The sequence below is a fragment of the Mustela nigripes genome, chromosome 8 (genome assembly GCF_022355385.1).
Source record: "Mustela nigripes isolate SB6536 chromosome 8, MUSNIG.SB6536, whole genome shotgun sequence".
NCBI lineage: Eukaryota > Metazoa > Chordata > Mammalia > Carnivora > Mustelidae > Mustela > Mustela nigripes.
The window spans coordinates 71,858,359-71,874,962 of NC_081564.1; positions in this window are offsets into that span (position 1 = coordinate 71,858,359).

Below are 16,604 nucleotides of genomic sequence, written 5' to 3' on the forward strand. Positions count from 1 at the left end.
CAAACCTTTACCGAGGAACCTACTATGCGCATGGCAGCAGGTCAGCAAAGCGGGGAACCGGGGATCTCAGTGTATGTGCAAGTTCTCCTTAATGCGTCTTTCTGCCTTATTCTGACACTTCATTTCTCCTAAGCCCCACAAAGACCACACATTTCAGATAAACGGCAGCTTAGGTCATTTAGCAACAAACGGGGTTTTGCGGTTAAGGGGAGGCTGAGCTTCGACTGTGGAGCATGCCCAATGACCAGAACCCTACCCTGTCGGCATTTCTGTGTCTGAATTCAGTGACGCAGTCATTTGGCACTTAATTAGTTAATAAACAGACCTTTTCATGGAGAGCATGCATTAGCATCTGACACCGGCTGGCAGATGAGCCTTCTTGACTGATTAAAATATACATTTAAATATATTCCCTTAATTTATATCAGTTGCAAAGTGAGGCAGTTATCTTTATAACTGAGAGCATTAGCGTAAATTATTTAGTATCTTCATTTTAATTTGCACCATATTATAATATCTATCTTGATCTCAGAACTAAATAAATCATCTGTCCCAAATTCTGAGCACACTGTGAGTCCTGAGATTTTTTTATATTGCTTTTGTGCCTTTGCCTCACAATTCTTCCAAAGGAAGCTGGAGCTCAAGGAACAAAATACCACTTGAGAGGGAAAAAAATAAACTTAAAAAAAAGATGCTATGGTCATTCTCAGAATAAGGAGCTTAGATTCTGGCTTATGTCTATTTTATCATGAACCGAAATATTTTATCATGAATTGAAACTAGAGAATAGTCTGAGCTTTATCAAGGTGTTAAAATTTAGGTTTTTTTTTTTCTTTTTGTCATTGTTGCTGTTTTTTGTTTGTCTGTTTCTAATCTGGATAGAAAATCCTATCATTTATAGTCAAGGCTTAGTTGAGGTAGAGAAGTTGAGCAAGAGACAGGACAGTGAGATACATGTCAGGACAGACAGAAGTAAATAGAATGAGGTGTTTACAGGCTCCTTGACCAACGTTAGTAGGGCATAATTACCATGACGAAAGAAGAGACTTTTATAAAGGAGGGGAGAGTATCAAATGCTTCAAGCAAGTTGAAGGGGATATGGACAAAGCTTACTAGATCCTTAGGACAGAAGACCACTGGGGACTTCTGGAAACCATTTCGGTGAAGTTTGGGGCCAGATACCAGATTACTCATGGTGGTGATGGGTACTGGAGATACTTGCTACTAGATGGAAACCAAGAAATGAGATCACAGTTCAAGAAAGTTGTAGATTAGGTATGTGTTTTCAACGGAAGGGTGAAAGAGACAAGGGAAGGAGGAGGAAGAAGATGCCAGTCAGAGAGGAGGTAGTTTGATGAGGAAAGTCCCCGAAAAGAAGTAGAAATGGAAGAGTGTAAGAGCTCCCTTAGGAGGGAGGACATTTGTCCTAGGAAAGGGGAGAGGTGAACAAGAGGAGAAAGAGGAAAGATAAATGAAATTGAAAGAAGCTAGAAATTGTGTGGTGGTGGGTACAGAAATGGGAAGATGAGGAATTTCAGGAACAAAACCCATGACCTCAGTAACTGCAAATGAAGGAGAGAGTAAAAATTAAGCCTCAAGTGATTTCTAAGAAAACGTGAATTATGATAGTGCATTATTAACAAAAGGAAAGTAATGAAAACAAGGTAGCAGAATATCATCTTCTGAAAACACAAAGTAAAAATTTAAAAAATTCCAAAAATGGACTTTGTTACTTTGTTCTCTGAATACTTCAAACTTGTTCAAAGTATTGCATAAAGTTGAAAAAAAAATACAGCTCGTTCTATTCCTTACTGATAAACCATTCTGAGGAACAAATATTCCAATTTTCATGGTTTTATTTACCTGAGGGATCTTTTAATTAATGTCTGTCTCTATTCACTAAAGGCAGACTCGAAGACAGAGTCGAAGTATGTTTCTTCTAACCATAGAACCCTGAGTCCAGATAAGTCCCTTAGTTAATACCAGGATTTTGGTAAATATTTGCTGAATGATTAATGTGTGCATTTTAACACATTCTTCCATCTCATTGTTCTTTTTGAATAACCAAGGACAGTGCCTTCCCATATGGCTAGGCTACAGTTAAAGGAAATTAAATCGGCAAATTTAACCATTTTTTTATATATATACATGCATACACTTAAGCTTCAGGAGGTCCAAAATATTGCCATAGACACTGCCTTTAAGAACCTTCTAATCCATTTAGGAGACAATACCCAATATACATGAAAAATTACATAGCAATAGAAGATTTCAGTAAGCTTCAAAACAAAAATACAGGCATGATGAAGTAGTGAATGATTAATTGTCAGAATTTTCGAGACCAGAAATTTTAAATTTTTGTTTATATACCTGATAATTTTTTAAATTATGCATCCCTTTAGACATTTTAAATATACGTACACACATTTTATTGTATATTTATAGCACCAAAAATCTGTTTTGCAGTATATTATGCATTCTCTGATTTGCATATATTTTTATGAATACATTTTGACCTGGCAATATATATTGAATTGCAAATTTAGCTCACTTAATTTGTGGAAAATTGCCATATAACCAAATAGGCCGAGTAAGTCCTCGTTCTCAAATCAGCCAACCAAACTCACTCTATGCTAGGGAAATAAAATCTAACTTCATTACTTTCTAAAGATTTATTTATTTATTTATTTTGGTGTGAGAAAAAGAGAGAGAGCAGGGAAAGGGACAAGCAGACTCCCCATTGAACATGGAGTCCCATCATGGGTTCCATCCCAGGACCCTGAGACCACAATCTGAGCCAAAACCAAGAGTCAGCTCTTTGATGGACTGAACCACTGAAGTACATCTGACTTTTTTTTCCTTTTAATTCAAATGAACATGTTAATGAATGTCCCCACGGCAATCTTTTTCTTTCTGAATTCCATTTTTAATTACATCTATAATGGGTAGATAGATAGATAGATAGATGATGGATAAATGATAGATAGATAGATAGATAGACAGGTAGATGAGAGAGTGCAGTGCTTTGCCCTGAATTTTTCCACTTGATGAAATAAGGCAGAGTATCCTTCAAGAGTTCTTAACAGCAGTTTTTTGGTGTTTTTTTTTTTTTTTCTCCTTAGATCTCAAAGAACTGTCCCTTAGGAGTGAGCTATTCCATAACAAATCCTTCTGTTTTATGTTACAAGTGTTTTTACACCCTTTGCAATGATTTTTATGCCCTAGAACTTTCACACTGTGGGGCAAGAAAGATGAGAAGTGTGATTTCTTTGGTAAAATGGAATTATTTTTAAAGAGGTGGCAGGGGAGGAACATTGACCCACCACAGACCTCAAGCAGATTAATTGCAGGGGAAAATATAATTGAAGTTCATAATCAAGAGAATGATTCCCTTAAAGCTATCCATGCCTGGGTACCCTCTGTAGAGCTTTTGTGTATCCTCCAAATTGAAGGTTTTTGTTTAGATAAGGGATCAGCAAGCCTATGGACCAAATCTGTCCTGCTGTCTGCTTTTGTAAATAAAATTTTGCTGGAATGCCGCCATGTTCATTGGCTTACATATTGTCTATGACTGCATTTACACCATAACGGCAGGACTGAGTAGTTTTAACAGATTGTATGGTGCTCAGAGCTTAAAATATTCACTATCTGGACCTTTGCAGAATAGTTTGCTCACTTCTATTCTAGATATTATAAAATTGCTGTAAATAGTCAGATGAGAGAGAGAGAGTGCGCACGCACACATGCTTTAAGTTGGGGTAATCAGCCTAAAATGTGCTATTTAGCTGGAAAAGATTTGGAAAGTTAGAGAATGAAATTTGGCAAAAAGAATGCCATCACTGTATCTAAAATAAAAGTGAGAAGTCCATCTCATCAATAAGCAGACCCATGTTAAATTTCATAGCCAACAGAATTACATAGGAAGGAGAAAAGCCCAGGAATGATGCCTTGGTCAAACAGAATGAGCCATTACAAACACATGCTGTCATCCAAACCAATATAAGGGTAGATTGTTCCTAATCATGTGGGCATCTCCCCTGGAAGTCTGAAAGTAGCAGTTGGCAGTGAATGAGATCCTTAAGCAGATTTTAATAATGGTGGATGTCTTCACTAATGCAACTAATTGATTCAGATATGAAATCCGAGCACAGTAATGTAATCTAAGTGGTATTTAGTTTTCTAATGTGACTTTGATTTCTCAGAAGGGGCTATGGTGTGTAGGTGACTCCCACTAGTCTTTCTTCTAGCTGTTATTTCACTAAAATTTATATTTAATCAATTCCGTGCATTCTTGAAATCACTGTCTAAGCACCGTAAAGAACAACATCAGCAACACCAAAGGTAATAGACACCAAGACTCCACTAATTTGAACTAGTTAACTAGGAATGAGAGTATTTTTAGAGAGAGAAATTTGACTTTCGTATCGATGAGTAAATCCTGCTAGGAAGGTTAGGGTGTATCTTAGAAGATCTTAGAAAAACTCTTAACAAACTGAAAGATTTAGTTGAATTCACTCCATCAATTATAACATAATCAACATTTATTAAGGGCATACCATGTAGAAAACATTGCGTATTATCTGAGCGCAGAATGATCCTTTAAAAATCTTCTGTCTGCAGATGTGATCATGCTGTTCATTTATAATAAAGGATATTTTCAGTAAGAAGATTTCTGATTTATCTTCCATCTGAATTATTAAAAATTCAAAATGGAGAATGCATAAATTCATATTTTTTCTAGCACTTCAGTACTGGCATAAGTGTGGGCAGAGATGACTTCCAAGTTCAATATTCAAAGTTTAGTATAATTAACACAAAACATCTAACATTTGTGAGATAGATAGCTCTAAGACTTCACTATATTCTGACATCGATTCCCAAGTTTCAAAATAAACAATTGTCTTTGTACTTTTATTCCTTTAGCACTAATGTATCAGTCAGGACCCCCTCAGGAAACAAAACCTACATAGTAACTGGAATGGATAATGTAAGCAACAATATAAAGAACAATTAACATAGGGTTGGAGTATAACAAGTACTTGGTTAATTAAAGGAAACAACAAAAATAAGGGAATACCAGGTATTAGGCACAGCCACCATGCCAAGGACTGAAAGAGAGTACCCAGTAAAAATCATGCTCCCTAAACAGGGCTAAGATACAGACTTCATCAAAGAGGACATGGCTGTAGGTCACTGGGGAGGAAAAAGTAGCTGAGGTGTTAGGGCACCTGAGTGGCTCTTTTGGTTAAGCGACTGCCTTCAGCTCAGGTCATGATCTCAGGGTCCTGGGATCCAGTCCTGCATCAGGCTCCCTGCTCAGCAGGGAGTCTGCTTCTCCCTCTTCTGTTCCTTCTGCCTATATGTGCTCTCTCTCTCTCTCTCTCTGTCAAATAAATAAATAAAATCTTTTAAAAAATAGATTTAAAAAATAAGAAATAGTTGAGGTGTCATGTACTCCGGACTTGTTGGAAATCTGCCTTCTGGAGTGCTGGGGAAAGCCTTCCACAGGCAGATGCTATGCCTCAGAACTCACTGTAAAATCACCCAAATGAGGAGTAAGAGAGGCTCTTCACGTCCCCGTGCCTTCCAGGCTTCAGGCTTCTGGCTGCTGTTGATCACGTTGAGCTTCAGGAACTGGGATCTAGAACAGGACAGAAGCAGGAAGGTTCTAGAGAAATTGCACCCTGTAGGAACCTGCCAGGCGAAGCACACCTTGGAGGAGAAACCCATTTTTCCTCCAGAGTCCCTCCAACACACTCCATAATGACAACACTTAATACTTTGCCAGTTGGCAAAGAAGAAATATTTGCAAAGGCTGCCTCCATGATTACAGAGCAGCAGAAAGAGAAGGGCCTATTTTGAGCTAAGAGGTAATAAGTCAATAATAACTGGCACACTGGGTTTTTGGGTGTCTTCAATGTGCCACAGATCTTCATCCCTGCTGCAAACTTCATAATTTTCCATTTCTCTACATTACCCGATACATATACCTGGAAGTCTTGCGGTAACCAATCATTCAACAAGTATTTATTGAGTACCCTTGTGAGTGGTATAGTCTCAAAAGTCAGGGGTAAAAGACAAAATATTACAATCCAGGCTATAAAAGACAGTATGTACACTTGAGTGGGAGACATAAATGAACCAGTGGTTGGATACAATGAACTGAACATTCTACCCAAAGTATAGATGCCCAATGCCAAGAAGCACAGAGGAGAAAGCTGTCTCCCCTGCAGGAGAGAGGGGTAAGAGTGGTTTAGATTTTTTCAGAAAAGTGGCATCTTGTTTGCATCTTGAAAGATGATTGGGCATTTTCCAGAAAGACAGAAGTGAAAAGTCCTCCTTCGGAGGGTGCAGAACATGCAAAGAATCAAGGTCCTAATTGCAATGACTTACTGACTGAAGAACCAGTAATTTCGGGAGGCTAGCGACAAGGGAGCTAGCCGCCAGATGGAAGACCTCATTCTGATTAAAAAAATAAAAATAAAACTTGACTTTAAAGGTTATCTTTTCTCCATTTCCTGAAATGTTTTTTTAGAGAAATATACTATTTTCATTTGCCTTCCTGTGGAATTGAAGATGGTAAAATTAAATCCTTAGATCTGTACTTCCTAAAAGAATCAGACTGAAGGCAAAAAAAGCACAAACACTATTTAAAAAGAAGTGACTTGCTCTGTTTTTGTTTTGTTGTTTTTTTTTTTTTTTTTTTAAATTCAAATGTGACTCTGGAGTACAACCAACATAATATATTGGAGGATCAGAACATCTGAGCCACATCACTGATTAGCTTCTTTTCACCCAAACTGAAGGGGGAAAAAAATATTGATGAATTAAATAAATGACTCATTGAAAATGACTGAGCATGGAACATTTTGGTAAATGTGGCATGGCAACTGCGCTGAGCTATATTTTGATTTTGAACCGCAGCAGAAGGCAATACAATTCCCTGGTTTTCGAGTTCAAATTTTAGAAGAGCTAATAAAGGTTTAACACTCTATTATGGAGATCTGAGTTGCTACCCAACACAGGAGAGGAGGGAAGTCTCCAGATGGATTTTGATTCTTGGGAAGATTCTGTTTTCTTGACTGTAGGAAAAATGTGTGCTCTGAGCATAAAGAGAATGGGGAGAGGGTTCTTGCTTCCAGAACACTTGTTAGACTTGGGAGAGCGAATCCTGTTCTAACTCAGGTTAGAAGGCAGGTCCAGGAGAGATGGCCCAGGAGAGATCCATCAAACTGGCTGTAAAAGCTGGTTAAGGGTTCAAGGTTCCTGGGTAGAGCAGGTAATCCTTTATAAAACCCTCTCTGCACAAAGAATTCCCCAAACAACTTGAATTCCCTGCTCTATTGCTTGGCCTTTTACCATATTACATAATTCTGTATGTATTTTATAATATTGGTTAAGTGATTGGCTTAAGGTTTCACCATTTCCAGAAATCCCCTGCAAACAGTACATATCTCCAGCATAGATGGTAATGACTAACACTTATTTGGCACTTACTAAGTACTCCCATGTCTAAATTATTAAAAACAATGTATTCATCTAATCCTTTCTTTGGAATAGTTCTTTTCTGTTTGTTGTTGTTGTTGTTGTTTAGCAACTCTGTTTTCCAGATGAGAAAACTGAACCACAGAGAGAGTAAACAATTTGTTAAAGGTTATACGACTAGTACATGTTGACGTCAATACCTGAAGGTAGGCAGGTTTCACAATTCCAAGACCTTATATTGACTCCTCACTTGCCACTAGAACCATAATTAGGATTACATCGTAGGTCAATTATCATATGGTTTCATTTACTTGTGGAGCATAAGGAATAACATGGGGGACATTAGAAGGAAAGGAAAAGTGAATTGGGGTAAACTGGAGGAGGAGATGAATCATGAGAGACTATGGGCTCTGAGAAACACACTGAGGATTTTGGAGGGGAGGAAATAGGGGGACGGGCGAGCCTGGTGGTGGTGGTTAAGGAGGGCACATGTTACATGGAGCACTGGCTGTGATGCATAAACAATGAATCTTGGAACACCGAAAAAATAAAATTAAATTTTAAAAAAGGATTTACAGGGCACCTGGGTGGCTCAGTAGGTTAAGCCTCTGCCTTCCACTCAGGTCATGATCTCAGGGTCCTGGGATCGAGTCCCCCATAAGGCTCTCTGCTTGGTAGGGAGCCTGCTTCCTCCTCCTCTTTCTCTCTGCCTACCTGTGATCTCTCTCTCTGTTAAATAAATAAATGAAATATTTTTTAAAAATAAAAAAAAGAATTACATTGTACAGTGAGTCCTGATGAGTGTTTATATGAACCACTGTTTTAAACATTCTCTCTATATATTATTTTATGTGCTCTTTACATTTAATATTCCTCCAAAGAAAGTTAATGTTCTATTTAGTGAAAGAGGAAACTGAGGTGTTGTAAGGTAAAGAGAAGTTCCCAAGATCACACAGTTATTAAGGACTGAAGCCAGATTTAGGACCAAGGTCAGCCCGATTCTCTACCCTGAAACTCAAGTCCGTTTCTCCGTTCTTTTAGTCACTACCCACGTATCCTCTCAGAATATAGACCTTGGCCATACATATTCTGAGTTTTGCAAATTTTAGTAGAATTTGTCAAGTTAGAGTTGGCAATATACATGGAAGGGGGGGTGCTAAGAACTTTTCTTCAAGTCATAGTTGCATAGCAAGCCCATTGTGTTTGGCTGGGCTGGTGGTGATCATGAGGGGTGGAGGTTAAGCAATCTGTTAGTAATGCTATTTCCAGAATCTTCACTTATACTCTCTTTCCAGTTAAGGGCATCTCTTCCATGAAGCAGTTTTGATCTCTACTTCAAGATACCGAATCCTCCTCATCCACTTAATCTTTATTGGCCACGTCACCAACTTGATAGCTATTAGGTATGTGAAAAAGGAGAGAAAACCCTTATTTTAAAATCATTTACCAAGTTTTGGTGATAGCACTGAACTCTGCAGATCTGTATCTCATGGATTCTAAAACATACAATATTTTTCACATATAAATGCCACCAAAATTGAGGTGCTCCTCACAATTAGACATAATTATCATTGTTCAGTCATTATTCTTGATGAAATGACTGGACAACTCCAACACCTTCACACCTCAGTCAACAGAACATTTCAGGACCATTTGAAGAAGGATGACAATTCTAGTTGGTGTCTGAAAGCCTTCTGTCACCCAACATTTAAGCTTGCCCTTGAATGAGTGCATCACGGGTGGGATCCCAGATAGAAGAGTGCAACTTCCTTATAGAAAATGTGCCGCATCAACGTTGCCCCTGCATGGCCCAAAGAGTGATGTAGTAAAAGCATAGATATCAAGATCACTGAGTCAGAGAACCACTGAAGAAATTTCTTAGTGCTACGGTATTTCCAGAATCTCTCTGCTTATCCTTAACTATGGAAAGTCAGATGTGAAGAAGTCTAGAAATACGTAACTCATTTATTCCTCTTGTATTGTCCCTTACATGGATGCCCAAGAATCTTACTGGATTTTTAAAAAGGAAGCCTATGTATAAATAAGTCTAAAAGGAGTGCTTTGGATAAGAAGATAAAAATTCTAAGTTAGAAGAGAGACTGCAGATGAATTGGCAATATTCTTCTCTTTCTTAGTGAAACAAAACAACGGTGCCTTTTACAAAAACAGACATCTTAGACTTGGGGTAATAAATGCACCTGATGCATTTCTCACAGCAAGCCCAAGAAGCAGGTCTTATTGTTCTCATTGTTTTCTTCTAACAGCGCAGACACTGTTCAGCTAGGGAAAAATCAGACCCCATACTCTTGCCTTTTCATTACCCTAAGTGGTCTTTGCAAAGGCTTGGGGCATCACTTAGCTGTTTTGTGGTCTTAGACAAGTCATTTCACTTGCCTGGGTTTCTGTTTCCACTTCTGTAAAATAGAGACAAAAACGCCTCTATTGCCAACTTCCCAGAGATTAAATGTGGCCAGAACTCACAGTCTTCCAAACCCCTAAACATGAGAGGCACCCTCCTTGCCGTGAATTCACCTCTTTCCCGTGACAGTTCTTAAAATGCCTGCCGTTTGTTAGAAGATAACTGGTTATGGACATTGGGGAGGGTGTGTGCTTTGGTGAGTGCTGTGACGTGTGTAAACCTGGTGATTCACAGACCTGTACCCCTGGGGATAAAAATATATTATATGTTTATAAAAAATTAAAAATTAAAAAAAAAGAAGATAACTGGAGATGTCTTTCGGTGAACATCCCATCACAAGTAGACCGCGAGCATTTCGAGGACAGGTTTTTGTTGTTGGGATCCATGTCTACATTTATAGCATCCCATGCACATAGCTGGCACTGGATGGATATTTGCCTAAATGAATAAAAAAAGCATGTGAAGACTTGTGAAGCGTTCCATGCTACTGATGTTATTCCCTGTGAACCTGTTGAAACAGAGGAGAGGCTGGGAACAGCATATGTTGGTGATGATTTGGCTGCAAAAAGTGTGAGACTTTTTAATAAAGCTGCACTAGACCACAGTCTCCCCCATGATGATATTTATGACATTTTAGGTAGCAGGAGAGGAAGACTCTGGAGAGGGGACATAATAGCACATGAGACAGAACAAAGAGTTGGAAGCGATGAATTTTTTTTTTTTTAAGCCTGCATGGCTGTGGAAGATTCCCACTTGCTGTGTGATACACGCCTTCTCATCATGTACTAAGTCATATGAGACCCCGAAGAAGGAGCTTCTGTCCTTAGAAAGCAATTTCCAGTCAAGTTCCAAAATAATGTCAAATAATTATCTTTTTAAATACATGCTTATGTATTGTAATTAACTTCAGAATCGGCATTTCTAATCCCCAGTGCCTGAGAAATTCCCTGGTAGTAAGTTAGTTATTTAGGGAGGGGCATTCATTCTGGGCCCGTAAATTTTATTTAAAATTGAGCCGTCTTCCTGCTGTTTGCTTAACAGTCCCTGTGTTGTTTGCAGGAAAGTAATGCATCTCCCTAAATGCACCTAACTCTCTACCAGCGATTGAGTTGGACACAGGGGCCTCTATGTGTAACACCGAGAAGAAATTTGTACACATGAACGCATGCCGACAATGCAGATTTTGTTGTTGTTGTTATAGCCCCAAAGTATGTGCTTTCTTCCTTTTGGAGCTTCTCCACCCAGCTTAGCACCCATTCCACAGAGAGGGTGTCCCGAAGCCCGCGTGCAGGGACGAGCATGCTGAACCAGGGGCGGAATGCTTCAACTCCATTAATGCGTGCAGACCTGGGGAGTAAGGATTTGCTCCATCATTGATCAGTTGCAGGTCTGGGGCTCCACATAAAGAGAAGGGAGGGGGCGCCTGGTGGCTCAGTGGGTCGAAGCCTCTGCCTTCGGCTCAGGTCATGATCCCGGGTCCTGGGATGGAGCCCCACAGCGGGCTCTCTGTTCAGTGGGGAGTCTGTTTCCCTCTCTCTCTGCCTGCCTCTCTGCCTACTTGTGATCTCTCTCTCTGTGTCAAATAAATAAATGGAATCTTAAAAAAAAAAAAAAAAAAAGGAGAAGGGAGTGAGTGGGCATGAAATTTGATTTGAAGGATGCTCCTAAGTCCTGGGACCCCGAATTCTTTCCCTATTCTTTCGCCATGGCTTCCAAATTTCCAGCCATGGATGTTTTCCCTTTATATAAGGACCTTTCTCCAAAGTCCAGGTGACACAAAGGCTGAGTATAAAGATTTTTAACCTCTAGGGCTAGTCCTGAGTTATCCTGAACCTGCTTCCTCCATGGTAGTAGACATAGGGCTCCCCGAGACTGGTCTATGGATTCAATACATTTTACACTAGAGTTTAATATTAATAATAGTGGGATGAGGGGGTTCCTACTCAAGCGGAGTGATGCGGCTGTGGACGGTTCCCAGCCTGAGGAGCACGCGCAGCCCCTCTGTGCCCAGGTGTTCAGGGGATACCACGTGGGGGGAGACAGTCAAAACCACACAGACAATCCTATTTCTTTCACCATGGTAGCTGGCTCAGATGGTTCCCATTCTTTTAAAATAACAATACACCCTTCGGATGACTGACCCCTGTGTCGTCATTTGCGGAGTGTTGCGACCTATCGGACGGCCATGGGAATTCCTATTGCGTTGGAGAGGAGGGTCAGGCCCGACCTCAAAGGACAGCCTCACACAGCCCGGCTTACCTTCCTGGGTTGCAGAGCACTCGCGAAGCCAATTACGGCGGGCTGCGTCACATTCCAGAATTCAAAAGCTATAACCAATTGTTATAAAAAGAAAATTGAGCCACATGCTATGGGTTTTTCCCCCCCCCCCCCCCCCGTTTCCATTAAATCATAACAGAGTAACTTTGGCCTAATGTCCCCTGTGAGACGGGTTGGGGTGATTTGTGTAGAAATTCTCACTTGACAAGCAGCTGTGAAAGCAAGCTTGCCGGGTTGACAGGCAGAGCAACGCACCATCCACCCAATAACTCAGGAACAAAAAGCAAATCAATAGACATAATATTGCACAACACTGCAGCAGGATAAACACTGCTCTCACATCTATTTGATTTTTCTCCCTCATCTGTCAACACAATTGAGAAGTCGCGCTTGCTAATTGTCTTCAATTGGCAGACTCCGCCGACTTTGACGGGAGCTGCGACACTTGGATGTCACAGTCTTTGCCGCCCGTGGTCGCCAGCCTGGCAGCCTTGGAGGCGGCCTCCATTTTGGGCGGGCTGCGTTCATCTGCACGACTTCTCTCTGTCTGGATGAGGCGCGCTCTCCATTATGCAGTTCTTCTCATCATTAGCACCGACTGAAGAATCTGTGCCATGTTCTCTGTATCCAAAATATTTGAGGGAGGCAAAGAATCCCAGGAAGTCAATGAAAATGCGCTTCTATTGCCAGCTAGCATTTGCAACTGCCAGACTTCCTTGCATTCAAATTAGATTACCCAGCCGAGGAAGGACGAGAGGGACTGGTTTCAAACCAAGCTTTCTTTTGTGACTAAATGGCTACGTTTGAAAAAGAGTACATGATTTGCTTCCCAAGAGGTCATGCCCATCGGCTTCTTTGCTCTCTCCACACAAGATTGTAAAGTCACCAAGGAACTTTGCAACTCCCCAAAGACAAGAAGTGAGCCCCTTGTCCTCCATACACTCAACACAGTGCTCCCGGAACAGTCGAGGGCTGATGGATACTAGCCATACTGACCAACGGGTGCCAGAACTACAGAGAACAAAGGAATATTGTCCCAGGAGCTCAGTTTTCTAGGAAGAAGAGGGCATCCTGCTCTCTTGAGCACTCTAGACACTGGAGAATTCATCCCGTGTGTTTGGCGGTGGACGTCCAAGTTGTCTTCGCCAGGTCCTGGGAAGGAGATTGCTGAACTAGACAATCGAAGTATAATAACTATACAGGTTAGATGGTTCTGGCCACCCTGGTAAGCAGAGTGGCTGTACCCCCATTCCACCCTTCAAAGACTTTCTTGGTAATTGCCAGGAGTAATCCTGGGAGCTTTCCCTGTCTGTGCGTGTGTCTCCTTTGCATTCCTGGGGTCACCAAGCAAGAACTGAATCTCCTCTATTTTGCCAGTTGGTACCTTGAAGCAAGCTGTTCTCTCTGGGCTACTCCGTTTCCTAGGCACCTTTACCTCGCCTTGTCTCTCTCTTTCTTTCTGTCTCTATCTACATATACACATAAACACAACAGGTGCAAATGCACACGCACATATGTTGCCTCTTTATTATGGACAATTTCAAATATACCAAGTAGACAAGGTGTATAATTAAGCTCCACGTAAACCCAGCTTCGACTAATATGAACTCAGGACTAACTTAATCCATTCATTTCCCTCTCACACTAATATCCTTGGGAAGCAAGTCCTAGGTACCCTACCATATTATCAGTAAATAATTTGGGGATATATCTCTAAAAGGAAATTAAGTAACATCCCTGAGAAACCTCTAAGTCCACCACACAGAGCTATGGGCTCCCTCCTTTGTGCTTCTGTGATCTTTTGCTCACTCTCAAGTAGAACAAAATGGGTAGTCTGTCTGTTTCCAGATTGTTCCTCTTGCTAGATGGTAAGATCATGGAAGCCTGAGCTCCTGGCCTAGCAGACAGAAGCTGGCCCAATTACACGGTGCTGAATAGCTCGGCACCCCTCCTGCCCACCACTGGCTACCCACCAGCCCCTGACTCATGCAGGCACAAGGAGGAGTGAACAGATCAGCCCCTTTGTTATTTCCCTTTGAGATAAACCATCGAGACGGTGTGAGGAGACAAGACACTGTGGCTTTTAGACTGGATCTTAAAGTTGTTTTTTTCTTTTTCTTTTTCTTTTTTCTTTTTCCTAAACTAGCCACTGTTTTGGTGGCTGGCCTCAAAGGCTGTGGGAATCACCAGCCTCATTTCCCAGCATCCTGCAGAGGACCTCATGTTTTCACACTTCTGATCCAGGCACTGAATTTTCCTGCCAGAAAACACAGCTTTAGGTTATAAAATCACAGCCACTGAAACAAACTGCTGCCCATTTCCATCTAGATTTCTCAGCTGCAAAAATCATTGTTTTTTTCAGACAGTGTTTGTACATTTCATCAGTAAGTAGCCTCCCTCTGCTTTCATTTTTGATGGTAAAATAATACAGAGGAGGGAAAAATGGCTTTTATGAGAGTGTTCAAAGTTTTACATTGCAAGTCTGATCCCTAATTATAATTTCCCTGGTCATAATTCTCCTTAAGTTTTAATATATGGTCAAATTACTTGGCTATAAAATCACAGAGTGAAGAACAATTTTGATACTCCATGTTAAAATAACCATTTTACAGGATAAGCAGGAGAGCCAAATGTGGTTTTTATCTTAAGATTTTTAATAGGGTCATTTTATGGAATAGAAAAAGTTGTCTTTGGACATGAGACACCTGGAAAATGAAAGAAAAATATTTTTATTTTTTAAAAAATCACTGAATTTTTTTTTGTACATAGGACAAAATTGTAGAGCAATATGCCATAGAATGGGAATAATTTGATTTTGTGAGACCCACGTTCTAGTGGTAAATGTGCCACAAAAGTAGCACTGAACTTATCACCTGAATTCCCTAGGTCTAGGGTTGACAGATAGAATATAAGACACCTAGTTCAATTTGAATTTCAGAAAACAATAAATATTTTTTCAGGATAAAAGTGTCCCAAATATTGCATTGGAAAATGTATCCTAAGAAATTATTTGTTGCTTATCTGAAATTCAGAGTTAGCTGAGATTTTCTTTATTTTAATTTGTTCTATCTTACACTCAGCCTGGGTCACATTGTCTTCAACGGCTAATGGTTTCTGTCTCAGCTCTTCCTTTCCGTGTTCCTTTATCAATTCACAAGAAATATTTTTGCTAATTTGCATCTCACTAATGTTTGAGTAGTTAGTCTTTAAGTTGTTAAAGAAATGTTATTTTTCTCTATTAATTTTCCAAAGGTGTTCTGGATTTATCATGTTTCCTATGAATATGCGATCATTTTTTGGATATGATCTCAGAATATTAGAATTTATGCAGTTTAAAACAAAAGCTCCCAGGTTATTGCAAGGCTTGTCAAATTGAAATAAAAAAGAACTAAATTACAAGTATCTTTCTGTTTATAACAATTTTCCCGTCGGCAAACATAGCAAGACTGGTATCCAACCTTTTGCATTCCCATGAACAGAAAGGAAAGTAAACCCAATGATTGTTCATAAATACTATGGTTAATAAGGGAACATAAGATTCATGGCCAAAGTATTGAGAAAACCAGCCTGGCACCGCATTAACTATTCTTTACTTACTATTAAAATCAGGAAGTTAATTGCTCTATGCTTATTAAATCAGTTCTACCTAGAAAAAAAAGGTTAATCGGTGTTAAAAAATACAAAAGTTACATTGACTTTGAACTATTCTATGCTAGAAGCCTGTATCTGTAGATACTTGAGATCAAGGTATAAATTATGCCTTCATATAACATCCTCAGAGAGAATAAATAGAAAAACATTTCCTTGGGAACTGATTTAAGTTTTCCCCTAAGTTAATATATTCCTTGTGATACCCTTTTAGTCAAAACTTGTACCTTTAGTGTTTGAGCTTCTAATAAAGTGTAGAATGGGTTTCTTTTTCTTTGAAATATATATTTCTCACAAAGCTAATGAAAACAATACATTGTGGCTTTAATTATAATAAAAAAATACAATGTTTCATGTGTGTTTGATCTCACTGGAGAGAATGTTATTGAGACATCCTTGATCATCTATTGTAAAGATTCACATGAAAACCTGAGTCTCATCAGGACAGGTGGCAACTAACAGAGTCTTTCCTGAATTCTTAGTTTTAATGATATTTTAAATTCTGTCGGTACCCCAGGCAGGGAAGGATAGAAAACAAGCACAGTACTGATGCTGTATGAGTTAATGGGAGGGTAACTGATAAAATTAAACCTTTGCAACCTGCTGAGCCAACCCAAAGTTGCTAAGCTATGAGAACATTAATGAGTAAGAGATCTTAATTAAATTGTTTGTAATTAACTCTCCCAAGAGCAAAAAGTGTAAAAGTAGCTCAGTCTAAGTACCTGTGGTACATACTTGCAATAGACAATTTCCACACAAATGATATGCATAAATA